We start from the raw sequence: 6402 nt of genomic DNA, 5'->3' as shown, positions 1-6402 counted from the left end.
ATACCATTACAAATCACAGGGAAAATCCTGATGCTCCTGGGAATCCGTTTGGAAAGGTTAACAGGCAGAAATATATTTATGCAGTCGGTACCAGTACACATGTGAACTTTCAAATTACATGGTTGGTACTGAAGCAAATGAATAATTTTACAGTTTCCTAGAGTTAAATGTCTTACTAAAATGAAGCCTTGTAACTTTGAAAGTTCATTGGACTTAGGGTAATGCATGTTTATGTTAGGCATGTAATGCATTTAGCTGAAACTCACTTTGCAAAGGACAAGCACTAAGAAAGTATTACTGCTAATGAAAAGACGTCTTTAATTTGAAATTTTACCTTCTGTTCAAGTTCAATATGCTTTATGTCAGGGAAATAAATTTATAGTCGCTTTTGCTCTACTCAATATACAAAACCTTCTGTTTCCTTTTTAAAATTACATCTTTTGGGAGGAAACACAAACTGAGGCAAGCAAACATTTCTAAGAGTTGTTTCTTGCTTTCCTTAATCCAATGGATGGAAAGGTAATATTGTGTAAACAACATTATTTTATTTTTTTATGCAATATCATGCTGTAAATATGATTTATCAAATAAGGATGTACCTATGATTGAATCTTTGATTCTGCACAGCTAGAGTTTATATATAAATATAAATGTGTCTTGACAATCAAGGACTTATGTCAGTCTTCCTTTATGACGTTTCTTATTGTTATGCATTCCATTTGTTTGACTTGAGTATTTGTATTGTCTGTAAAGTATGTAATGTTTTTATAGCTTGTTTAAAAACAAACAGAAAAGCCTGTAAATATGAACTGATCACAGTACTGCTCTGTTAGAAGGCATATGGTGATGTACTGTTTGTAAGCAATAATACATGACAGTGCTAACTTGACAAGTAGCATAAGGATAAGTTCCAAAAATACCTTTGGGAGTTAATAGCCTTGTTTGAGTTAATGAATATTCTTAATCATTTTTTAATAAATAAATTCAGATGTCCTCCTGCTGGAATACAAACCATTGTTTACAGAGCACAATTTCAGTCACAGAGAGGACAGTGTTTAGATCTATGGCTTCGTCCACTTTGAGTGAGAAATGAATGGCTTGGCTGCACTTCTGCGAGACGAGGAAGACTGCTGAGGTTGAATAGCTGTGTCTCTGAAGGATCAGAGATACTATTCTGCTTCTGTGCTGATTCCTGCCAGTTCCTCTACATAAATTTGGAGTCTTTTAAGTCCTGATGTTGAACTGATGAGGCTTGGGCCACCCATAGAAAGGAATAGTTCTCTTCTTATTTCATATGCAGATAAACAGTGAACTTTTGAGTCACCTCTTCCTTTGAGTTGCATATTTTTCAAATTATGAGCTATGAGATGATGAGATGCGTTTATTCTGATAAACTAGATGTCAAACTTATAGTTTGAATTGAATAGATATTAGACTGTACAGAGCAGCATATCAATTTGAACAGTCATCACTGCTTTAGAACCTCCCCCCCAATTTATAAATGTATATGACCTACATTTTATAGAAAAAGAAATGTTTTTAAATGCTAGTCATTTATATAATATGTGCTTTGAAGGATTTGCTAGTCCACTTCTGTCACTTTTAGTACACTGGTATCTTTTATATGTAATGTATGCTTTTTATTATTATAATTATTATTATAATTATTATTATTATTATTGTAGACATTTCAGTAGGAGGAATTTTGCAACAGTATGAGGGGTTGAAATTTTCATTGTCAGAAATGAATTATACTGGACTTTGTCTGTGTAGTCTTGTCTTTCTTTAAATACTGTCTGGAAGGGAACTTGGTATTCAATAAAGCAAGTGACTTCCTTTTATTTTGAAGGCATACTATATAGTGCTGAATTGGATCTGAAAATGCAATGGATTTGAAGACAGAGAAATTAGTACAAAATCTAGTGTACAGAAGAAATTGTCTTATGAAAAACCTGATGATATATATAGTGAAACACTGTTACAGTGAATTTCTGATATAGTGCTATTTTCCTGGAGTCCATATGCCTTCTTTGTATTTCAGTTAATAAAAAATGATAATTTGTATAGATAAATTTAGGATAATAGGTTTATTTCAATCATTATACAGTATTTCTTTATCCTACAACATCTATTCCGTCCCTTTATTATCAGACAAAAGACCGTAGCCTGAATTCCATCAGTTGGAGTATGTATATATAGGTGAGAGATGGTTTTGTAGGAACCTGGAAAGTATGAATTTACATATTCCTTATATTTCTGACAGAAATCAGTATGAGGCTTTCATTATTCCTGTGAAATGAGGAATTTCCTGATACCAAGGAGAGAGTGAGTGTGTGAGAGTGTGTGTGTGTGTGTGTGTGCGTGTGTGTGGGTCCATGGAAGATGTTTGGGTCTTAAGGCCAAAATGATAAAAGTATAAAAGGACTTAATGTAGCTCAACACATGACTTACATTTAATATGTAAAAGAAACATTTAAATTTCATAACTCACAAAAAGAAAAAATAGTTTTGCAGGGAACAAAACTATTTGGATAGCAGGCTTGACCAAACGATCTTTTTTGGTTAAACTTGATATATTTTAAATGATTCTATTTCTGCCTTTATTTCTGCCCTAAAAGCAACTTAAAATATTTTGGGAGTTACTCTTCCTGTTCATTTGACTGTGAGTGTAATTTATATAATGGTTTACAAAATATGGCATGAAGGATTGGATTGTTTTATCTGTATAATACAATGAAAGTTTGCTTTTTTTTTACATAATCATGGTGAATGGTATTGTATTCTTAGACTGATTTATTCATTAAGTGACTTAATGAGTTTCATCACTTTTGACGTTATTGTTTTCTTATGGTTAACTTAGTCTTTTTGGGTTTATAATACCCTTCTATGTATTGTGATACTAAGGGAAGTTATGTTTTTGCTTTATTTTTAATTAAACTAATAGTTTGATAATTTATATTTGCAAATGATGCATTTTAAATGTGGTCACTTGCTGTTTGAAAAATAAAAATATAGAATACTGTTTTATGAATAGACTTAGCAGTATTTTTCATGTTAGATAATTTCAAACAAAATCTGCTTTCTTTATGAGACAGATGAAGGCATGTAAAGATACATATTGTTGTGCAAGAGCTGAAGTGGATAGTTTTCAACAATTAAATGAAATATTTAAGTATTTGATTTGAAACACACAGAACTTATTTGGGTTTTCTTCTCCTTTGGATCTCATTGCCTCCTTTGATTATAGAAAACAGAATATCTGACCTTAACTCCAATCCTGGTTGTCTGAGAAGACTGCACTGAAACCACTTTAATAGAAACACCTAGTGTTAGACCAGCTTTCCTTTTGTGATTTTTGTTTGCCCAGGGCTGAGTTTGTTCAGTGCCAGCAGCTCCTCACGTACATGAGAATCAGGACTTGGTTTTAATCTCAGTTGTAAGAAGGGTGAACTCAATTACTCAAGATTTCAAGTCTGTTGGATAAAAGTATGCTATGTGTGCACTACAGCATTTTATAGCATGTGTAGTATATATTTGTTACATAGATTTTTCCATTGTTAAAGCAAATATTTAAAAAAATATTGAGGGTAACAGCATTTATGCACCTACAAAACCATAGCATTAATTACTGGTAATTCTGTTTTCTCCTCTTTATTTGTTTGTGTGTATCAGGCACGAATGTGTCCTTGAATCTTTTGGTAGGCTCCTTTTTGGTAAATACTTTATTTTTGTGGAATGCTTGGCTGTGTTGACTTTACTTCATGTAAAAAACCAAGTTTTATGTAAGAAGGCATTAAAAGTGGCACAATACCTTTTAAAGAGAAAAGAACTGTAGTGCAGCAGTGTGTGAAGACTGGATCTGTGATCAGATGAGCACGGCAGGAAGAGCTGGTGGCTCTGGGATGTCACCAGCCCCTCACCCGGTGGGTGCCACTGCCTGGGCATCCACTGGGCACCTTGGGAACCTCCTCTGGCAGCAGTGGCTGTGTGAGAGGAGCTTCTCATCCGGCCTCAGCTGCACCCTGCCGAGGAGGTTGGCTCAGCAGGGTTTGGCCGTGGCAGGGAAGGGCACTCAGGTTTGCTCTTGTGGCTTACCCAGGGCCAGCAGCCCTGGCAGCACAGCCCAGGCTGTCACTGGCTGCAGCAGCACAGACTGAAAGTGACCGTAGGAAATGCCGCTGCTCAGTCCCTCTGAGCCGTGGGAGGCACTGCTTTGTGTACCCCTGGAGCAGGGTGTAACACACCTCCAGCACTGGGTAGGAACTTGCTTTCAGTCTTACTCCAGTCTGCAAGTTACAGTATTGCCTTTTTAAAATACCTTATAAACTTCTTGTGGTATGTTAGCATCCAACCAGCATAATAACTGCTTTTAATGGTTTCATGTTTGAGAGTTTTTAAGTTGTGGGTGCACTCTGACTCTGCAACGTTCCTGATGACATAGTGTCTGTGTACTCAGCCACCCTGCTTGTCTTTATTTTCACTTATATTGGTTATACTGATCTTCATTTGTTTTAATTATGTAGTGGAAATAAGAAATCAAAACTAATCACATCTGCCTATTGACTTTTATGATTAATACTGTCAAAGAGTAAAGTGATGCTGAAAAGATACTTTTCAACATTTTGATAGTGAAAAGAATTATCAGAACCTATATTTTGTGTTGATTGAGAAAAATAGTCTGTTTAAATTAGCTTGCTTTTAGTTTTTGCTAGGAGAAGTAAGCATTTTTCTCTTAAAATAATTGGTCATTTGTTTATTTAGAGGCATTAAAAATATCTCTTTGCAATTAATATTTTTCTTGCAGTGCACAGGGTAAACTATTTTGTGGCTTCAGGATAGACAGCAGTTTATAAAAGTTCAGAGATTTGGAGGTGTGTTGTCTTAGGGAGGTCATCTCAGAAAGTATCCTGTTTGTTGATTATCTTCTGCTTTGCACTTGCCAAATCAACAGGAGATAGTCTTCCATAGAATACGGTTTGCTTTTTTTGTTTGCTTTAGTTGTCAAGACATGAAGTTTAATGAAGAGAGCTGTTCACTGGAACAGGGGTTAAAAAGGAGCCCATTTGTGCCACCCTTCTGAAGCCAACAGCCCTGCCCTGGTTGCTCAGGTAAGTTGCCTCCTCTGCAGTGCTCTTCCCTTTCACACCAGGGCTGGTCTTCAGGTTCCTGACATCCCTGCTGCACCATCTGCTTCGAATGCATACATTTACAAGCCACTGGCAGAGATTAAATAGGATAATTTGGTGAGGTTCCATTTTAAAATGTGTGTGCAGGTCTTTTGCAGTCCAGCCAGTGTATGTCACTTTTATTGTGTCAGCAGCCATGCACATCATGCAGAAATCACAGAATCCAGTTCCTACCTCTGTTATTTAAACTCACTTCCGGATGTTTGCTGGGTGTACAAGTCACTGTTGCTTTTTGCACTCGGAGTCCATCTCCCTGGGCAGGTCTGCCTGTCTCCCACAGGACAGCCAAGATGTGTTGCTGTGTGATTGCTGTTGGTGTGATTTCACTGGACCCGTTGGCTGTGTCTTCCAGGCCTCTTGGCTAGAAATGTGGTGCCTAGTCCAGACCGGACTTTGTGCTGACATCTTTTTAGATAGATCAGTGCCTTGGCAGTAGCTTGTATGTAGCTGCCTTCATTTAGAGGAGGTGATACCTTCTCAACAGCTATGGAAAGACATGTAGTACCACTGAACATGTTAATTTTCACTTTTATTCACATAAAATCCTTGTTTTCATTGTCAGATGTGATCATTACTGCCATTTCACAAAGGCAGAAGTAATAGCTTTTCTTAAATCAAAAGCACTAGCCTGGCCCAAATGAAACCAAAAGGATCCATTACTTTAGGTGTGTAAATTATAAAAAAATACTTTTCTGTTGTATAATGAATAATGACTGTTCAAAATGTGTAAGTATTATACTCTGAAAGCTCTTCAGGAGCAGCACATCCTTAATCAGTCTTGTCACAGGATAAACTGAGCCACGAGAGAGGATAAAGCAACGCTGTGAGTGCTGGGAATGTTCCGGGTACTTGCGAGGTGATCTCAACCATGCAGTGACATGCAACTGCAAAACAGAGGATGACATCAGAGGCTCAAAGGATGACTTGTTTGTTTTCTCTCAAGTCCTGTGTTTTCTTCCATTTCTCTTTGCCAGTTCCTGAAATCATCTTTGTTAAAAAGCTAATGTAGACAGAACAGCCTAAGAAAGATACAGCTCAGAAAGACATAAGCAAGTGCAAGGGTACAAGTGATCTTTTCCTGCAAACCAGGACTCTGAAAGGGGGATTTTCTTTAGGACTACCTCTGTTCCCTTAGAGGAAGAGAACAGGATGATTGATAAAACTCCTAGTCAAACACGTAGCTAGAGTGATGGATGTTGCAGCTACTTGAAAATGA

The sequence above is a fragment of the Camarhynchus parvulus genome, chromosome 7 (genome assembly GCF_901933205.1).
Source record: "Camarhynchus parvulus chromosome 7, STF_HiC, whole genome shotgun sequence".
In the NCBI taxonomy this organism is placed as follows: Eukaryota; Metazoa; Chordata; class Aves; order Passeriformes; family Thraupidae; genus Camarhynchus; species Camarhynchus parvulus.
Note: the sequence above shows the minus strand (reverse complement) of the source record.